Genomic DNA, 22,387 nt, shown 5'->3' with positions numbered 1-22,387 from the left:
TAATAAATATATTACATGAACAAGATTATAGAGTTCCTAGTGCTGATACATCATCAAATTATCCAAAAGCACGCGCTGCGCTTGAAAACAGTGAACGCGCGGAACTTGTTGTCGCGCGCAATATCGAACTCTATATTGGTGCTTTCAACAAAACGTCCAACAACAACAATTATATTATTACGCGATTCTTCAAAGGTGTGTCTGCTGAAAGGGGGAGGCCATTTTGTACAGAGAAGCGTCTGTACATGCATGCATGTGTGTGTGTTCACGTCAGGAGCAGGAAGTGTGTGCGTGCCTTTGTGCTTGAGAGAGTGAATTTGTGTTGGGGAGTCGAACTGTAGTAACAGCAGTAACACCCGTTTCTTCATTTTCCTGTGCTTGCGTTGTTATTTCACCTCGCCACTGTTTTGCTCTGTGCAATGGATGGGTATGTGAATTTACACTGTCTTATTTTCCTATTACGCGCTTGTTGAGTTGCTCATGTATTGAAGTGTTTTCATTATTGTATGTAATGATAATAATGGCACGTCAGAAATGGCATGGGGGGGAAGTGGGGGAGGGAGCAAACGTGTAAACTGCTGGAGATTTAACCTGAGTGCTTGTTTATTTTTAAATGCAAATGCAGTGAAAATTTTAAATATCAGTTTTTTTTTTTACTTTCGCTTTGGTAAGTATTAAAATCATGATGCGCTTGTCGCGTTAACATTAATAATCGGTTGATGTTCTTGAGATGCAAAATATGGGCGTATGGCTCTGTGGATATATCATAATCAAAGTTAGATTCAAGGAAGTGCGCTTGTTTAGAATTAAATGGCGTTTTGCTTGTAGCTTTTGTTATACAATCATTCCTGGTTTGCTTTCAACCCTTGCTATTCAATATACACGACATGCATTCGAGGTGAATAGATTCGTGAAGTGGTAAGAATTAAGGAAATAAGAGCTCCTCGTGTGTTGCTGCCATTTTAAAGCCATTAAGGGGCGTTTCTGAAGCGAATCTGTCTGAAAACAGTGTTTCCTGGCGTTATTAGCGCTCCTGTTTTCATCCACCGACGCTCTCGAGTGGGTTTTATGTGAGAATTGTAAAATAATAACGCGATTATGTTTGACACATTTGCACAGACGGCGAGTCGACAAACAGCTTTCATTGTACGCAGTCGCGCGCCGCGCTTACAGTATAGAGAGCTCGAGCGCTGTTTATGGTTTAATTTGCGCGTTGTATATGGTGTTGTATAGTGTGCTTAACTCATTGTTTACACTCGTGTGCGTGAGCAAAACTGCGGGCGAGGGACTCCGTGGTGTCAGATTATATATTACTCACTTATTGTTGCTTTGCTTGTCTTCTCTAGACTAATTTCTCCGAATTGGTTCTTTTGAACAGTCCGTTTTAAAGTCCCCATGAAACCAAAATTTACGTTTTTTTGGCTTTTAGTATAAATGTTAGACATACTGTTATTTATAAGCTAGTGTGCTCCAAAACAATGACAACATTCGCGTTTAGACGATAAGCATTCAAAACGTTGTCTCTCACTTCCCCCAAAATGGATAAATGATTCAGCTTCTTATCAGATTTGCTGTCCAATCAAATGCTCTCTAGAATCTGAAGCTCCGCCCCTACATTATAAATAGGCGCTGAAGCTGCTGCTGAAATCGGTCACTTGTTCACACAATTACTAATTATACATGGTGAATGGTGCGATGTGAACACCATCCTCTGAATTTGTTGCATAATGCGATTGAATAAGTGCACTCAATGTTTACTATGGTTTCAAACACCAGTATGAATGCCTGTCCCTTCAAATAGTCCACTATATAAGGGTGTAGCCGGCGATTTCGTACTACATTTGTCATGTTGTCAATTGCTTCGCTTCACTGGCATTCACAACTCCTCTACCGTGGCCTCATGGGATAGTTAAGTGTTCATTGGATGCACACTTCAGCATCTCACCAGAAGTAGTGGGTCATCCGGGTACTTTCCCCTGCTGTTTTTATGAATACTATGAATTTGGACATACTGCTCGACTCACTGTTTTTCACCTGCAATATAGTTTGGAAGTAGGCGTATTTGTACGCAGGGATTCAATCCAGTTTAATGAACCAGTTCAACTAATTCATCTAAAGGATCAGACTCAAAATAAAGGATTTGTTCAGGATTTCCTTGTAAAATAGGATAATGCGGGGCAACGATTAATCGCGATTAATCGCATCCAAAATAAAAGTTTGCGTTTACATAATATATAGTGTGTACTGTGTATAATTATTTTGTATGTAAATACACACACGCATTAAGAATTTTTTTTATATAAAATATTTATATTTAATATACATTATGTATAAGATTATACAGTACGCAAATGTTTCTTAAATGTATACATGCATATGTGTATATATTTTGTATATATATATATAAATAATTATACACAGTACACACACATATATTATGTAAACACCAGTTTTATTTTGGATGTGATTAATCACGATTAATCGTTGCCCAGCACAAAAGTGATATCCCACACCTTGAATTGCGCAAGTTGGTTATGGGTTTGTTTGGTTAATGCTGAAGTGCCTCAATGTCTATAGGCTCATGAAAACATGTCACGTTGTCCACAAAGAACAAAGAACAGTGGCAGTTCCCATTATAGCATGTTGCACCTTTTTAGTGTGTTTATCATTCACACATTGGTCGTGATCCTAGCAGTTAATGTAGTACAGTATACTATATATAAAGGACAGCTGCAGCTCTGCTGAAGTGAAAGCATTAGATAATTGTGCATTTTCACACTCCCAGGGGATTTCCACCATCAAACAACTCCCACATCTCCCCAGTGTGGGGATTACAGTCTGCTTCTGAAAGACCGAACACATTTTTTTACTTTGCCTCTCTGTCTCTCATTGGCTTTTATTAAATGTGGAAGCTTGAGGTGTCCACCTGGGTGGAGGCAGAACCGAGGGGTTCGGTTTGTGTCACTTTAATTATAACAAAGGCATCTGGTAACGCCGAGTCCTGATATCAGACAACTGATGCAATGGAACAGAGCTAGACGAACCTCATTTGTCTTTGTTAAAAAATGTAATATAGCCTAATGTTGTTTCAAAACTTAATATGAAGAAGTGCTCTGTAAATGTTTGACATGCAGTTAGTTGGGTTTATACAGCTGTAAACTGTAATCTAGTCATGAACCTTTTCACATTTTAATACAGAAGTAGAAAGGAAAAAAGGAAGGTAGTTGCTGAAATTCTGCTTTCGACACTGTTTGCAGCCGATCTTAATGTTAAGTGCTGTAGAAGACAGTGTTGGGAAAGTTAATTTTAAAAGTAATGCATTACAATATTGCGTTACCCCCTAGAAAAGTATGTAATTGCATTTTTTAACAACAAAAAAGTCCTATTTTTGGCAGATGCAAAGGCCCTTTCTCACCAAAAGTGAAATGAATAAGCCTCAGGCTGAAGGAAATGCAAATTCACGTCTGTGGAGTAGAGGGCGCAGCTCTAACAAACCATGTAATGTTTATATAAAGTCAATTTTGCTTGATCATCAAAGGTCAGCAGCAAAGAAATTTGTTAATAAAGTGATATTAAATGCACAAAGTATGTTTGTGTAATTTCACATATTTAATTATTGCAGGTTTGTGTAATATTCTGAGTTTGCATTTCACTGTTTTTATTCATTTTGAGGAATGCTGGATCTATTTTTGTTCAAGTGAGATGAGTAAATGCACACATTTAGTCTAGAGCTACAATAATCATCATGTTCACACACTGCGCGCGCACACACACACACACACACACAACACCTCTGCGCTTACAATTTCTCTCAACACGGAGACAGGAGAGCTGTCAGTCAATACATGGCAAAACAAAGTACCTTGCATTTACATTACATCAAAAAGTAATGAGTTACTGAAAAAAAGAAGTAATCCACATCTCGCATTAGGCCAACTTATTCGTCTCCCGCCGTAATAATAGCAGAGCTTCAGTGGAGGCCTGTGTTTGTGTATCGTGACCAACTGTTTTCACATCTCATTTGGAGCATTGCTTTTCTTCTCCCTTAGTTTGGTTTGTTATAGTTATTTGTGAAAGAAAAAAAAAGAAAAATGGTGCGAGTTCACCTGATCACCATAGTTGGTCTCGGCCAGCTTGAAAACTTTGGTTTGCTTGTGGTGAGAAAGAAAACAGACCAGCGAACCAAGCTGCATCACAATGTATGATAGGTAGCCTATAAATATATAAGTTGTGGGAAAAGCTGCAATGTTTGTTTTGCTAATGTCTCTGAAAGTTATCCTGGAGCAAAGACGAAGCGCTGCCTGTTCATTTTAAAATGGCGCCTAATTGCTCTTCTCCAAAATAGGTACAATAAATGCGTACAAAGCCTTGATTCCTGCTGAGACTATTAAAGTAATATAACGGCAGGTACAAAGAAAGCCACAAGGACGGTTAACTCGCACGTGACTTCTATTAACAAATTTTGTTCCTTTTAAGAAATGTTGCCTTGTGAAAGCGAATCAAACCACGAAGACAACATTGTAATCATTTTAATTCCTGTTTCAGAACAAAACAAATGATCTACAGGTCTGAATACACCCCAAGGCTTCATAATTAATGATATAATTCTGATATAAATGAGCAGATTTCGGTCTGACCTGCATCCACATTACAAAAAAGCAAGTGCGACCTTAAGCGCTGACTTAATAATCGACCTTGTTGAAGTAATGTCCGTGGTGTACTTGAGAAATGCTATCCTGTGGGCTGTAAACTGGCGCGACCGGTCGTCAGCAGAACCAATGCCCTTAGTTCAAAAGGGTGCTTGTTGTGCTCAAAACAAACCAATATTTGTGGGTTTTGAGCATGGAAACATGATTTGGCATTTATATAATATTTAATCTTTAATTTAATCTGATATCAAACCTGAATCTCACAGAATGTGCAGGTCATATTCACCCAAAATCAATAAAAAAAAGCCTATTTTTATTTAAGACAATTAAAAAAAATTTGCGTTGTCAAATTTGTATTGTTTTATTGTTGTGACAAAAAAATAATGCTCAAAATAAAACATCATATTGTATAGACAGAATGTTTTTTAATGAGACTTTAAAGGAAGTTTTAAAATCAAATTAAATTCAGTACAAAAAATACTGTGAATCTTATTTACAATTATAATAATATATCTTTCTTTTTTTATTCACAGTGATTTTTGGTTCAAGGTTTTTTGCTTTACAGTCCGTCCTTTCCTTAATGTAAAATAAGAAGATTGATTTTAGCATTAAATATACATTTATTTGCATTTTTTTGAGATTCATCCAAATAATGCTCTATTTTTTTCCCACTGTTGCACAAAAAAAGATTCCAGCCTTCTGTGCCACATGAATTAGAAATGATCGCTCCTGCAGTTCATTATAATGCATTGTAACCCAATCACAATAGCTTCCAAATGGAAACCATGTGATGGGCACTTTGCTGCCTCATGTGGGTGATTCATTTAGGACGTTTCACTTTAAGACTAATGTTGTCTTCAGGAGGAAATGTTTCATCCTGTCAGTATCCTCCTGATAAGCCCGAGCGACGATAATTAGGCAAAGTGTGGGGAGCAGGAATAACTCGCAGCCTGATAGCCGAGACGTCCCACAAACCCGTGTGAGATGTTGGGGAAGTTCCCCTGCTAGATCGTGGTGAGTTACATCATGAGAACACCATTATGCCCGTACTTCCTGCAGAGTGAGGGCTGGAAAAAAACAACCTTCCTACTTTCTATTGCATGAGGGCTTTCACATTCATCTCAATATCTTTGATACTTGACCTCCTGTTTTGGAAATAGCAATCAGTATAAAATATAGCTGCAAGCGGCGATAATCAGGGACCACGCATTAAATGCTTATGTAGATGATTCAGTGATACAACGGCGATGCATTTTTTATAATATTATATAGGACTTTTAAGTGTGTTTTTATGGAAAGAAGACAAACTCAAAATTGCGGAAATGGATACAGATATTACCAACTGACTTCACATTTGGCATGTTTGGTTGGATTAAGCCTGAACACAGCATTGTTTTGGTTGTTGGGTAAGTTTCGTCGTGAAATATATACCGGTACGTAATAAAAGCCGACCAATCAGGTTATGAGCATATCTCTATGCCTTTAGGTTCAGTATCTTTAGGTTCGGTGTTAAAATGCCAATGTGAACGCTAAGCGGACCAGAACTAAATGTTTTTTGGTCAGGACCAAACCAACAAAGCGAACCGAACTACAAGTGTGAACACAACCTTAGGATTCAGGGGAAAGACGGTTTTTATTGTAACCATTATTAGCAAAAAAACGTGTTGTAGCGCCACCTCTAGACATCTTCTAAATCTACTAAATTTCTTAATGTCTTCTCAGATTTGACATTATTTGCTGATGGAAGCTAATATAAACTGTTTAACTACGATATTTTAAGAAAATGTTAGCATTCGCACATTCCCATTCGATTGATCATACGACTACGAAGTTACGTTTTGCAGTTGTAGTGCCACTGATAGGCAGAATTTGACCTAACTTGGCTGGCATGCACCCTTAGGCTGTCCGGTTGTATGCATGTCAAATTTCATTAAGTTTGGACTTCGTATTTGGCAGATATATACCGTATTTTCCGGACTATAAGTCGCTCCCAAGTATAAGTTACATCAGTCAAACATATATAAGTCGCACTGGACTATAAGTCGCATTTATTTATACATTTATTTCACAAAAACCAAGACCAAAAACACACATTTAATCTGGAAAGGCAAGTTACTCAGCTCCACAATAGCACACAGAACAACAGGCTGAATAGGTGTCCGGCATGTTAACGTAACACATTAACAGTTATTCAGCTACACATTAGCATAGAGAACATATACCGCTGAATAGGCTAAATTAACATTAGCCAGCGAGTCCAACAAGCAAGTTACCGGTAGGCAAGTTCCCCAAGCTCCCGCGATCTCATTCCACAACACTGAATCCATTGAACTCATCCTCGATGTCGCTTCTGAACAACTCCGCTAACTAGAGCGCCCTCTCGCGGCTGTAGACGGTAATGTTTTCTCTTGGTTCATCTCAGTCAGTATGAATTAATTTTGATATATTAGTCGCACCTGACTATAAGTCGCAGGACCAGTCAAACTATGAAAAAAAGTGACTTATACACGGTAGGCACATTTTTTGCAACACTAGACCAATTAATTTGCTTATATCTTCGTAAAGCACATATCAATATTCTTTTGATCACTTTTGCCCGTATCTGCAACACCTTTACCTTGTTATGGTGCTACCTAGTGTCAGATGAGGTGTGTGTGTGTTTACGGCTGAGTAGTGGGCGGGATTTCTGACCATCCCACCAAATAGGGTATCTCTACAACCTTCGATCTTCGGTTCTTTAACCCCTATTGAATTGCAAAACGCTCTCAGATCCACTTTAAATCCACTTTACTAAACAAGAGGTTAAATGTTGAATGTTAAATGACCCCTCTTTAAACTAAAGAGGGGTCCAATGTAGTTTTGAAGTCACTGGCTCAATGCTAGAGTGATTGTCAGGGCGTTCTGTATAATTGCTAGGATTTTTCTTACTAATCCAAGTCAAAAGTCCTCCATTTCTGTGATATTCTGGCATCCCTCATTCAATGCATGGCGAATTTCTTCTTTTGCCTGTTCTATTGTCCGCCAAGCGAAAATCACAAGTCGGATCGCTTGGAAATAGCACACCTCTCCTCAACAAGCTGGATGATTTGAGGTGTCACTCGTCGTCAGCATGTGGGACGAGTTAAATAGGGAAGTTTACTACAATGACACATGAGGGCAGGCTGTTCAAATGGGCATCTACACCTGCGAGTCATATAGCATGGCAGGAAATGAGTGCTTATCAGGTATCAGCTTCTACTTGTCCATGTAATCAAACTGTTTTGGACATGGAAGCCACACACTGATCCTAGATCAGTGCTTTTATTGCAAACCGATTTATTAAATGTAACGAATCTGCTGTTATATGGGTCAGAATCGAAGGTTAAAGAAGTGGAACGTACGGCTAGATCCAAGACGAGAATGGTCTCTTCTCCGCACAAGTCTTATTTTATTAAGGCCTAGAGCATGAAAGAGAAAAACATTGTCATGTGATTGCTGGCCTCACAGGGCTCAGAGACCTTATGAAGATTTATCTGAAAGCAGCTGGTCTATTTTTATTGTCGGGATGTGAAAATGGCGATGTGATAGCACTTTTATTTTAAATGTGATGTGAAATGCACATCCTAAAGCTGACCTCTGTTTTTAAATTGTCTTTTAGGTGGTATTTGGAAAACCTTGTTTCACACCGCACACCAAACTAGCGCATATTATGTATTCACTACCTGTATTAAGCTGTTATAGTTTTCACACCGCCTGGGTTAGAAGAGTGGTAAAAACAAACCATTATTAGCACAATAACCTCACAACACCCTAGCATGAGGGCACATTTTGAAAAGATCTAGTTTAGTCTTTAAAGCAAAAAACATGACACTTTTTTTCCTTTTCTTTTTTAGATCTAAAGCGATTTTTACATACAATTACTTGAATATGACTCTTCTGTGATGAGAAATAGAGTTTCTAAGAGGGGGAACATAAAGTTCAAAAGGTCAGGGTGATTCAACTGTCCTCATATTAATTGGCGATCAGGATTTTTGCAGACGATACCAACTACCTATTTCTTGTCATCATGATTGGCCGATACTGATCATTCAAGCTTTAAGTGATGTGTATGCTGTCTGTTGGCTGTCACTTTAAACCCTTTACACCCTGAAGGCATTTTTCATGATTTCACATGATTTGGAGTAGCATACCTGAAAGTACTGCAAAAAAAAAGTTGCTGCCTTTGGAGATTTTTGTTACAACACTGCTGAGAAAACTCCAGAAAAAAGTGATGCAATTTATAAATTTTTTGTTTGAATCGCGACAACCTGCAGCTCTAAATAAAGATGTGCGGTTTACTATGGTTTACTAATGTTTCATTCCTGATCGAATTTCTGAATCCTGATCGAGTCATAAAATGTGATTATCAGCCGGTCGATCGGAGTAATCTCTAATAATAATGGATAAAAAAAATCCTCAGTGAAAGAAAGAAATTCTTGAAAAAACAATGTTTAGTAGTTTGGTATAATCCTTTGTTATTTTAAACCAATCATATTTTAAATAAAACTACTTCACTGCTTATTAATATTTGAAAACTTTCAAATCAAAGTCATGTGGTGCAACCAACATGCAGAAACATGAAGGGGAAAAAACATAAAACTGTAATTGGTGACTTATTAGAGAATAAACCCCCCTCCCCCCAATAAATCTGATCAAATAATCGGACATTTTTGTTAGTAAATGTTAGTCAAATGTCATGTGGTGTGACGTGATATTTATTTATGAATAATTAATTATATTGGTACAAAATACCTTTAATTTAAGAAATATTTTCTTAAATATATTTCAAAATCTTAAAAAATCTATTGTAACTGCTGAAGGCTGTTATTTATAACTGCCTCCCAGGGTCTATAGTATTTTCACAGATATGTAAATTAAAATAGAAGAGATGTTCGCAACCTACAACCAGTTCATATTTAAATGATGTGCCACTCGACCTCGGCTGTGCAGAATTTCAAATATACCCACGTTTTCTAGATTTCAGTAAGAAGGCGACATGTTTCGCCCACTCACATGTCTGCCATATGGACACCAGCCTCATTTCCACACACACTACACCACTTCTTTCCTTTATAAAACACTGTTTAATCTGAGAGAGAGTGCATGACGTTTATTAGCTGTTATCATTCTCATGTCTGGTTAATACTGGTGCGGTTGATCTGGCCAGTTTGAACAGTGTCACAGGAGACTGTGTACTGTACTTCCTTGTTTTCATATAGTCCACTTCCTGCTGTACACTGCGCAAAGTGAGCCATTCTCTGCACTTTCTGAATATTTGTATCGTCATGTTATTCGCTGGTCTCAAACATCACGTCATTGTCAACATGACATCAAAATATTTTTTGTTCCTTTTATGTATGATGCACTTAATGCCAAAGAAGCAATTTAACCTTAATATTCTTTCTTTACTTTTTATTAAGTCCAAAACCACAATCATGTTGTTAATTTTTGTCATATGGAGGCCACTTTTAACCATCCAATCAAGTGCTGCACTAAATTGACTTGACTTGACAAAAAATTATGTGGAGACGAGCAACAATGGCTTTTGTCAGCGAGTTCCTTATTTTGTTACCATGGACAATGGCAGCATGCAGAACCAGCTCATGCTTCAGTATGTTGTCAAATCAGTAAACCGGTTCTTCTGAATATGTTCAACATACTGAAAATGGTTTAATAAAGCATTATTCAAAATGAAAATTCAGTGCCACCATTTTGATATTACATGAATTTCCCCTCTGAGTTTGTCAACTATGTTACAGACGAACTGATTTAAGTGACTCAAATATTCAATGTTTTTTGGTCTATTCTGCACAGTTCTTTGGTCTATATGTACAGTGATTCTTTAAAAAGACTTCTAAGAATGATTTTTTTTTTGCCATTATTTCAAATATTTCTCAGCACTGTTACGAAGGACAAGAATATTTTTTTAATCAGCGAATATACTTTAAAGTTCATTTTGATAGTTTTAAGAATGTCAAATCCAGACAATGTGGATGTAAACTACTCCCTGAAATATCAAAAGCAGCAGTCTAGATATTTAAAGTGTAAAAATTCAGTCAAAACATAGTTGACGATGGCAGTAATGTAGTTGACAGTTTCACAATTTTGCATCATAATTTCAATGGCAGGCCGTGTCTGGCCAGCCAAATGTTATTTTCTTGAATAGGTTAACCTCACATTTTAATATTTATTAAAAAAATAATAATATTGCAAACCATAACAATGTAACATAGTTGACAGGCTCCTTAACAAAAGGTAATTGGAGATAAAATGCAGAAAAAACTTTGCAAAAATATTTACCATGTGTTTAAAATATCTGCCACAAAATCAAAATGACATCACATGATGCTGGTCACATGGTTTTGGGATAAACCACTTTTTAGTTTTCATAAGGGTGTTTGGTTAGTAACATAGTTGACATAATTTTTGCTTATTTGAAAGAAAATGTATTTAAACCAAATTCATTTTTCTAAGGTATTTAGATTGTATATAATATATACATTTAATATAGATAATATTGACTGGAACAGAGTCATGGACTACTTTCATGGTATTTTTATGGTGCCGTTTTATCTTTACACGGCTTGACAGCTTCTGGTCACTGAATGCTTTGCTTATATGGAAAAGAGCAGCATGAACGTTCCTCAAAGCATCTTCATTTGTGTTGTTGCACAGGGTATGGAATGACATAAGTGTAAGTAAATGTGAACTGTCCCTTAACCATTCACTTTGAGCGAGTTCCCATTTCGTCATTGGCGGTGGACAGTCACATCGGGCTCGTCCCTCAGCCTCTGCTCAGTGGAGGCGTTCAGCCATATGAGTCTTTGTAATGGAACGATTCGCTTTCCATCCATCCAGAGGATTGTTGTTGTTGTTATTGACGTCGGGCTTCCTGCCATTCATCATCTTCCTCTTATACGTACACCCTCACAGAGCCCCCCTCCCACTGGCCGGTGCTCTATCCCAATGATAGTCCTGCCATTCAAGTGCATTCGCCTTTTTGTTTAGGAAAACTAAACGACAATCATGTGACTACTATACGTATTCAGCATTTGCAGTTTAATGTGAAAGGTGAAACGCTTTACATTATCCAAACAGCCGATGTATGTAGACGAGTGCATTGCCTTTATGAGGGTGTTTAATATATTATGAGCTGAATAAATAGCGTTGACAACTGTCGGCTCTGTTTTCATTCAGTGCTAATGTTGGAACACTTATGAAAGTACTGCATTTTCACCTAGTCTCGACTCGAGGTTTAAGGCATTAACACCTTTCTACAGTCCAAATTACACCGCTTTCCCATTGAAAGTGCATTTATTTAACAGAGCGTTCACAAGCTCTGAGAGAGAATAGCTTCTATTTCCGTCTGCGCTGAGTTGTGAGATGAATGGCGTTTCCCCGCTGGTGGTGATAAACCTAATCATTGCCTGCCTGTGTCATTTTGGCTATAGGCATCATGTATGAAACGCGAGCGGAACAAAGTTTTGCATAAATAATTTGTAAAACCATGCTTAAGTATTTTTTCATGTAACAACAAATTATTTAAGAGTGCATTTGGGTCAAATATGGACAAACCCAACCATTGGGTTTAAAAATTAAAATAAATGTTTTAAACCAATGGTTGGGTTTGTCCATATTTGACCCAAACATGGGTTAAATCATCCCAGCTTTTTTTGAGTGTATACGTAGTATGATAGTTTGGTAGCATTGTATTCCGTATATAGTAAAAGTCATTTCTTCTAACTGAGGGATGCTTGGGAATGCATCAGGAGTGAAGTATGTGGCAAACACAGCCCAGAGTAAATTACAGGGACTGGATTTAGAGGGGTCGGCCACGCCAAACACACCCCCGTCTCCCCCAGTGCAAATCCCTACGAGTCTGCCAAACTCAGGCACAACAGATGCCATTTGGTTAACCAGAGCATCATGTCTGAAGCCTCAAACAGGTTCGCCCAATTCACTGAGGCTTCAACTGGCTTGGAAAACGTACATAAAATCTCATATACCCATGTGTTCTATTATTATGCCAATATGCTCCATTATTCATGAGCATGTTGTATGAAAAAAGAAAGCAAGCATTGTCAAAACATGACTCAGCCTATTGGGAAAAAAAAAGCAATGGCAGAGGATAGTGCTCAAATTTTTTCCCCAAATGCTAAGCTCCCTTGAATGATGGTGGGAAAATCCCAAATGCTTAGTTTTTCTCCATTTTTGGCATCACTCTAGCGACTGCAAATTTTTTTTTGCTCTCGCCAAAAGAGTACCCACCCCATTAAACGAGAGTCACTGGACGTCTTTCAAATATCCTCCCAAAAACACTTTGCTGAAACCATAGAATTTTCTCTGACAAAACAGCGAAGCAGTTGACACAGCAACATTACTGGTGTCGTCTTGAGTGATGGGACCTGTAAGATGGCAATGCTTTTTTCCTTCATAATCTAAACACAAAACAAAAAAGTATTCCAACAAACCAGTACCATATGTAGGTTAATAATGAGGCGATGTTATTTTTTATTTTTTCAAAAAATACATTAGAAAATGCAATGCCTTAAAAAACATTATTATTCTTAGCAGTTCTTAAGTAGTCTTATTAATATTTGAATCAAATTTGTCTGCCAAATCCAAGTCATGTGGTGTGTCCAACATGCAGAAAAACATAGAGGCATAGGCATAGCAACACTGTGGCATCATGGTGTAAAGTTGTGTATGGGTTAACATTATTACTTTCTCCAGAAAATGTACTTCTCCCAACTACCAAAAGACCTCCCCCAATCCGTCACCTATTTTCTCGTGACCGTTTAATTTTTTTTTGTTGGGTTAATTCTGTGAAGAATGCCACAATCATATGACCAGAAAATCCTGTTATTTCTTTTACACTTCATACTCCTCCAACGTTCCCACAAATAGTTTTTCTCCAGAGTCCATCTGTATTTGTATATTTGTAATAACTGCAAAGTCAGACCTTTAAGGTATTATGAAAAATAATCTCACTGTTGCTTCATCATTGATCCTGTTGAGTAAATTCTCCTGAATTTTTTGCTATTTCAGCAGATGCCATTCATCCTAGTCAGCAGTTATGAGCGCACAGGCCTTATGTTGCCCCAGATGTGGGTGTATTTCAAAACTAACTGAAAATGGGAGTTATGTAGCCGTGCGGTAGCATCACAATGCAAAGATGGTGCCAGGGTCTTGCAACATGGCAGCTAACCTGTTCTGAGTGATTTTAAGTTGGTGTCTATGTACTTTCTAGGGGTTCTGGGTTAGTCTCTTCCTCCATCAATGATTTTTAACATTTTATCAACCACCAGGAAAAAAAAACGTTAGTGTGTTTGTAAATCGTTATCATAAATTTGAGTAAGCATGAGTAAAGGGCCGTTTATACCAGGGACCAAAACTATAAAGTTTTAATAATCATTGGAATTACTTCCAGAACGCTTATTTTTTTCCAGCTTTACGATAAAAACATTTGATAGCCAATCAGAATCCAGTCGACTTTGAAGAGCTTGAGCATTTAAAACGACAGACGACAAAACTGCTGTGCGCGCTTGTAATAAACACAACATTAACTTCTGTTGGTGTGAATGCTAATATAGTTATCATTCTTGTGAGAACAGACTTAATAGTAAGGCATACTTAGCTAACACTTCAGTGCTCGACATATGCACACACTACAAAGTTGTCCAGTGTCGTCGCCATTTCTTTCCATATTTTTTGACCAACAAAAATGTCTTTGTACGCATTTAAACTAGGGTTGCATGTATCTCTTAACCGTCTCGCACAAGGGCTCGTCAAAGCAGGCGTTTAAAGGCCAAAGTATTCTTCGTCTGTCTGCAAACAACGGTCCGCGCAACGTAATTTGCGTCATCGGTAGAGTCCGCAGCCTGAATTTTATGACCGCGTAGACTGTGCATGTGCATTCAACAGCGTATGCGCAAGGTGAATGTTGAGACAGAAGAGTCCACTAGGTGGCAATACTCTGTTGTGATGTACTGCGCAGTAGTCAAAGAAGATTGCATAAAGAGCGATACAAAGCAGCATATCCTTCTCCAACGGTTTTGTTTTTGGTTCTTGTTCTAAAATTTGCACACAATGGCGGATCCGCTGCTTTTCTTCTTCTATTCTTCCGAGCGAATGTCCTGACACGACTCAGTACGGTAGATGAAGTATACCCGGGCCTTTATGTTGTTGTGCCTCCAGTAGTTGTTTGCTGTGTCTTTTTGTTTTGTTTTTGACTGAAACAACAGGCACAGCCAGTGTTGCCACCATGTGGACAAACTAATAATAAAAAAAAAGTAAATACATTTTTTTGTTAGTAAATTCTGGCTGTGTGTGTACTGTGCTGATTGTGATATTTAAGGTCTTTAAGGCCGTGTGTCCACCAAAGCGTTGTTTCACGCGGTTGGCGTGTTTTTTCAATTGTTTTCAATGGGAGCGCCGCGTTTTTAAAACGCCGCTGAGCGTCTTTTTCACGCTGAAGTGCTGAGCGTTCGCCGGTTTTTACAGGTCACCGAGAGTTGAAGAATGTCCAACTTTGGGTAAAACGCAGCACTCATCACTGTCACTTTTTACTCAACCGACCAATCACAGTGGAGGAGGGGCGGGACTAATACCACACCGGCCAACGGATATTCTGTATCATAGCAACGAAGCGTCTCAACTGAAAAAAAACTGTGCTGCCAAAACGCTCTCAAGCGTGCATAGCTCAGCGTTTTCAGCAGAGTGCCTTTGGTGGACACACAGCCTAAGACCTTCGCCGTGAGCATATCAGGGCCTTTCTGCCACAACTGTTGTACGCATACCCTTTGGTACACATCAAAACCAATGTATACTTTGGGCTTTAAGTGTCTCCATTGACATCGGGCGCCACAGAGAACCTGTTGCGTGTGTCTGTCCCTCATGTTGCTCGGTGTTACCGCAGAGCCTTCAGTATTTTCACTGCTGAGCATTGTTAGCGCTCTGTTGGCATTCTCGTCTCCACTGGCGGCCTGTGTTTTGGCTAGCAGGGCTGGGAGACGGGCAGAGAGGGCTATTGTTCTACTGTACTCCTTTGTTTCACCCAAAGATCTCCCCCTTCTTCCTCACCTCACTTCTCATCTGCGAGGAATGAGAACTATGCAGTGTCCCGGATGGACCTGGCTCCCACGTTGTTTCGCCCCGTGCTTCTCTCCCGCCCTGTTGAGGGAAGCGGTCTCTGCCGGACCAAAATCCTTGACTTTCACAGATTTGATTCAAAACGTGTGACTCACGGCTTGTAATGTTTTGAAATGTTTGTTAGCTAGCTGGTTAGTTCGTAGATGATCAGTGCTGTTTTACTGAATCGAAATTTAGGAGCTTTTAGATATTAGATTTAGTTGTTCTTGTTAGATGTTTACATACAGCTACTTTCCCTTGCAAAAGTTAACACCAAAATGCTGGCTACACAAAATTGGTGTAGGATTTACTTTGAAACTATTTTTGCTAGTAAATGTAACAAATAGGCTAATTATAAAGAAACGGCAAGTTACACATTTAATGGTATTTTCTTGTAAAACGTACTACAATAATCTTTCTTTTAGTTACAGCTTTGTAACTTTGTAAATAATCTGTTTTTACAGTGTAGGGTTTTCTGGTTGGTTGCCAAATGTGATTACTAATATGTTCTGAGTTGATTTAGCATGTTGTTAAGCTATGCTAGTGTCCGTTCTCACAGAAAGCGTTTTCATTTCATTGTTTTCCTACAAACGTGGCCCTCGCACAACGGCCACTTAGAGTAATCTGTCTGGTTTCTAGGATGTTGTGAGAAGGTTGCAAAGTGTTTGCTTACTGGCCGAAGTCAAAACACCCCCAAGTCTCTATTATGTTCCTTACCATAAAAGGATGGATCACCGAAAAATGAGAACTGTTGTCCTTCACACACCCTCAAGTTGTTCCAAAAAATGTTTCGAAAAATGCCTCATGTTTTTTTGTGTGTCCATAGAAACTCAATGGGGTACACTGTAGTTTTGATCCCCATTGACTTTCATTGATCGGACAAAAACCGTTAAAACATTCTTCAAATTATCTTCTTTTGTTTTTTATCAGTACAAAAAGGTCATACAGGTTTGGAAAAATACGAAGCCAAGTAAATTATTTTTTGTGCAGTTTATCATTGTTAGTTCAGCAGTATTAGAGGAAATTCCACTTTCAGTTCAACTACTTCTCAGCGACACAACTGTCACATTTGCACTCCGGCTATGTTTACACGACAACGACATGCTTAAAACGGAGAAGCTTTTCCTTTGATTCTCCGTCGTACAAACGACACCATTGTCAAAATGATCTCCATTTACGCGGATCTCCGAAAAACGACTAAAAACGCCGTATTCTGCTGCCAGGCCATTAGATGGCGATGAAACGCGCAATACGCATTTGCATGACGTCCTCGTCTTCGAGATTTGCGTTTTAGTTTTTCACATGGAGACCGTGTTCAAAAACGTGCACTTTTTCAGGCACCCAAAACGTTGTTGTCGTATAAACGAACGGCCAAAAAAAACGCATAAAAAGTTTTAAGTTTTTAATTGTCGTGTAAACAGCCCCTCAGTTTGGACTTTGTTTTTCTGCTTGCACTATTTCCCGCCACTAGTTTGTTGTCATGGTCACTCATTTGGTTCATCATTCAGTTCAGGTGTGTGTGATTAATTATCCTTGTTTGCATGTGTTCTTAAGTCCCATTGTGTCGGTTCATTCTTGTCTGGTCTCGTCAATGTCCGGATGTGTTGTATGCTACTCTCATTGTGTGGATTTATTAAAGACTACCTTATAGCCTTCATCTTTCTGTTAGTGTGCGTTCTAGCAACACAATCCGTGACAACAACATGCAAGTCTTGTTTTGTTTTGATAATCCATAAGAAAAGACAGATTGACACATATTAGTCTCTCATGTCTCTGTGCAGGATAAAGTTGTTTATGTTTTTGAGTGTTGGTTATCTAGTTGCAGTGAAAGCATGACGGTTTTTGACGGAACATCTCGCCGTTCTGGTTTCTGCGTTCTCCCCCATGCACAGACGCTGAAGCTCAGGTAAAAGGCATGCTCGGTTTGATGGGATCATATGACCGCTCCTATCTGGCCTCACTGTCAGCTGGGCTGGTTTCAGTTCTCTCCTCTTTATTACCTCCCTACAATATTAAAGGGAAATGGACACCGGTCTGGCCCTCCCCACAGTAACATGAGTTTGCAGTTCCTCTTTCTTTTTTGTCTTACTGTTATCCGTGCTGTTGTTTTGTTTTTGATAGGGAGACCAGGGTTTTTATCAGAGTGCAAACTCGAAAGGTGGGAGTTTGACTCCTTTTTGGTGAATCTCACGGAAAGCATTCCGGGTCACATCTCGCCCTTAAATCCAAAGCAAAAAAATATATTTTGCACAAAGAGAATGAAGCACATGACATTATTTTCATGGCAATTAAGGCATGTTTTACCCCCAGATTCTCATTACAATAATGCATGCATTTTTTTGGAGATTTTTATTTTTTTATGATAATGAAATGAAAAATGACGAGCTCACTTTTAAAGACCTTGTGTTTTTATTGGTTTAATTCTGTTTCTATGCTCTTAACTTAAGCCTACTCATTAAAGTTGTCAAAAACTGCTTTTAGCCTACTATATGAATGTTTATTTTGGGGAAGTGAAAATAGTGATGACTGACCTTGCATAGAGTATACAAATTGTTGTCCAATCAAATGCTCTCTAGAACTCATGCTCCTCCTCTTTATATCACCTTCATTTGATTAGCAACAGAAAGAAGCAAATCATGTTTCATGGCTGTGACGTAATTAAAGCCCTATTCATAAAAATGCGAGCCTTTCCTGTAAAACAAAGGGAAAAAAACTCTTCCATGGGGCTTTTTGATGGTCATGAAAATAATATTATAGATGTTTTTGACAGGTTCTGTAAAAAAAAAAAAAAAAAATCCCCCTGTAAGCTACAAAATGATCAAGAACGCAAATCAGGAAGTGAATACTCATTAACTGGTGTTGATTAACTTTCCAGTTCTCTCAGTTCTGTCAACATCTGAGGTGTGAATGTCGACTAGATGGATATCAGTCCCTGATCTATCCACACAACAGAGAAAATAGCAGGGATCTTTTATTTTTTAATGCGTTTTACCCTGTGTGTGAACGTGAATCGGAGGAGTCCGGACCCTCCCTTCCTTCGTCTCCTCCCCCCGGAGGTCTTTCACTGCCCCCCTGAGGGCATCGGCAGGCAGATTTGGGGAGGTTTGGTGTGTATGTCTATGAAGCACCAACACAAGCTCAACTCACCTGGATCCTTGAAATACAGAGCATGCAATGCCTGTGCCAACTTGATTTCTTTCTTTTTTTTGAGGGTGTGGTTTATCCAGTTGTCTCGCTGCATTTCAGAGAGAAAGAAACTATTAATAAATTATAAATCTGGATGAATCCTGGCTGGTTGTTTTGAAGATAATCTCACAGACAATTTTCGCATTCTCAACTAGATTTGTCAGACCCAAACATGTCGTGGCAAATGCAGGCATATTGAAATATCACTGCTGGTTTGATGTTTTTAATGGAAGTAAAATGACCTGCCAGTGTCCAAATCCTCTACCAAGTACGCTGTGGTACTGTGGACCCGTATGTTTTGTCATACTTGCTACCTTTTATACAGCCGTCTTCTAATTTCATCGAACTTTCCATTTGTACTATATTATCCGTTGTTTGCATGTAGTGTCACACAGAGTAAGTCTGCGGCTCTTTCAACGGCGCTAGTTAATTGGAATGTTCTGTTAGCTGTGTTTGTCCAGTCGTGTCCGGTTACTGACGAGGGGGCCCATCTCAATAATAGATATCATAGACAATGAAGCTAGAACACACACACACACACACACACACAACCCTCCCTCCCTTCCTTCATCTCACACTCCATCTACACCAATAGTGATGCGACTAGAATGCTAACATTATAATTAACAGTGTTTATATTATATTTAATGATTTTGACACAATGGAGCATGTCAAACCAGAACACTTTTGTTAAATTGAAAAAGATTGCGAGTGGTGATGCAATAAACAAACATTTCCATTACTGACTATTACTGACTTAAATTTGAATCAGTAACTTTTACAATAAAAGCACATGAATGGTGATATGCCAAACTTGGAAGCTATCTATCAGGGTGGACCAGTTACATTATTTATTTAATAGTAATTTCAAGATTAATCCGCAACTTATTTCACCCAAAAATTATTTTATTAATTACTCACCCTCATGTCGTTCCAAACCGTAAGACTTTCCTTCATCTTCTGAACACAAATCCGAGAGCTTTCTGTCCCTCCATTGACAGTCTACGCAACTACCACATTGACGGTTCAAAAAGTTCATAAAGAGATTGTAAACTAATCCATATGAATCCAAATTTTCTGAAGACTCGGAACACTTTATATGATGAACAGATTTAATTTAGCAGACTTTTATTCACATATAAACATACATCAACTCACACATCAGATGTGGTAAACCGAAGCTCAAGCATGTTCGCTTGAAGTGCGAAAACCAATGAGGTTCTTTCTCGTGTTACGCATCACGTTTGAGCTTCAGCAAGAGCCAATGAGGTTCATTCTCCTGTTACGCATCACGTTTGATCTTCAGCAAGAGCCAATGAGGTTAATTCTTGTGTTATGCATCACATTTGAGCTTCAGCAAGGACCAATGAGATTAATTTTTGTTCAATACACTCAAAATGTAAAAAATACACAATCTACTCTACTTTAATGCAAAAATATCAGTATTAAAGAGACAGCTCGCACTATGAGTCAAAGTAAAGTAGTTTAAATGTGTCCGCTCCGCTGCAGCTCAGTATACACACAAATTGAAGATATTAGAAGACATAACGGTACGTTCACACGGGGCGTCAGCGTCAATGCTTCCCATTGACTTTGAATGGGTGACGTCAAGCGTTGCCGAAAAGAATTGTGGATCCGTCGGCGGCGCTTCACTGGCGTTGCTCGCGGCAGAAGTTGAGAATTTTTCAACTTCTGCCGCGAGCAACGCCAGTGAAGCGCCGCCGACGGAAGCGTCAGCCAATCAGGATCGCTCTATGCAAATACAGTAGCCAGGCGGCAGCCAATCACGTTCATCACGTTCATCCTGTCATTCCTGTCTAATTTCATTGGCTGACGCTGCTATAGGACCATGGCGTCGTGCCAAACTTCAGCCACGCCTTCCGTCAAGCGTTGACGCTGACGCCCCGTGTGAACGTACTGTAAGAGTTTTATAGTAAAAGTATAGCTTATCAACAGTGATCAGCAATAATGATAAGCCTAATACTCACAATAAAAATAATAAGCTCATCATAACACAGTCTCGGGTAAGAAGTGGATTATCCTTCACTTGAAATGTTTGTCTTTTCACCCTTGAAATGAGAAGCAAATGTTGGATCACAATAATTAGGAACCACAGTTTCCACAAATCCGTTTCCGTTTAAAAACGTTTTGCAACTTTTTGTCGATGTCTTCAGTTCACATTATGCAAACTTTGTAACTCAGCGAAATGCGAAACCTTTTACATGAGCTTGCGTTTGCTGTCTGATGCATTCTTGTATGAATGGAAGTCAATGGAGCGAAAAGTGTAGTGTGACCGCCTCCGTAACGAGCCGTTCACACAGAACGCGTTTTTACGTTCAACTGCGAGACTTTTCCGATTGTTTTTCTATGTAAACATGCGCTAGACGGACGTGTCTAATAACTGTTGCGCTCACGTCTCGCATCTTTTGCAGCGTCTCGCGTATGACATTGTCTTCTAAAACCGTGGCGCTCAAGTTAAAAGTGTTTTTAACGCTGCTTTTTCAAAAACACTTTTTGTGTGAATGGCCCCTTAGCTTACTTCTGGGTTGAAAATGATGGCGGATAATGGCAGAAATAGATTATGCTATTCCGAATTCACCCACCGTCTGTGGCGGGAGTGTCTGTCAATTCAAGGTGACAAACGCAGACCGTTTCCTTGATTATAATAACCTGTTGTTTGTAGTTTGTTGCGTCGCTCGCTTGCGGTGTGTGTCAGCCAGAGAGCGAACACGAAACCATAGGACATCTGTTCCCCGTGCGCACTCCCGCTGTTTCTAGGGAGACTGATCATCAACCTGTTGCTCTCCGTCTTTTCTTCTGTCTCGTTTCCAATTTGATGCTCTCAACAGCGGTATGAGTTTACGCTTTAGGACACTCGCTTGTTTGCTTTCAGTTAATATGTGCTCACACATATTTCTTTATCTCGCTCTTTCTGTCCACGCACGCACACAGAGTCCCGGTTTACAATAGGGAGCTGTGGTGGTGTGTGCACGCGCATATCCTGCCTCACACACACACACATAATACACCCTCCTCCTCTTCCCCCCTCCCTCGGTTCATCTTCCCTTCTGTCCTTCTGTCTGTGTCTCTCGAACCCTCACTGTTCTCTTGAGCTCCGTCTGTTTCACTCTTCCCTTCATCCCACATGCACTTCTATCACTCTCCTCCTCCTTGTACTCTCTCTTTCTCTCTGTCTGTCTGTCTCCCTCCCTCTATTTAATTCTCTCTCTCTCCTCGCTTATGAACACAGGAATATTCTGACATGCTGGAGATGAGATTAAGGTACAGTTTTGCTCCTTTTGATGGCAAACTTTTACATTTATACAGACTTTAGTCAAGAAAAAATAGCATGTGTAGCAATAATTGTTGCTAAATTATTTATATGAAAGTGTAAATGTCATAAA

General features: G+C 39.1%; 1 protein-coding gene across 4 annotated transcripts in view; it reads left to right on the top strand.

Moving 5' to 3' along the window:
• Positions 1 to 203: 203 nt before the first annotated feature.
• The window catches only part of ptbp3 (polypyrimidine tract binding protein 3), a 72,829-nt gene continuing 50,645 nt past the window's right edge, over positions 204 to 22,387 (top strand). For 2 of the 4 annotated variants that reach the window (XM_079598844.1, XM_079598842.1), the window contains exon 1: positions 204 to 427. The gene's annotated coding sequence lies outside the window, so the exon portion shown is untranslated. Of the gene's footprint in view, positions 428 to 22,055; positions 22,266 to 22,387 lie in introns of those variants that run through there. The other 2 variants (XM_079598845.1, XM_079598843.1) reach the window with 1 other exon arrangement.

This window comes from Phoxinus phoxinus (assembly GCF_949152265.1).
Source record: "Phoxinus phoxinus genome assembly, chromosome: 23".
Taxonomy (NCBI): domain Eukaryota; kingdom Metazoa; phylum Chordata; class Actinopteri; order Cypriniformes; family Leuciscidae; genus Phoxinus; species Phoxinus phoxinus.
This window is presented reverse-complemented; position numbering and strand designations above follow the sequence as displayed.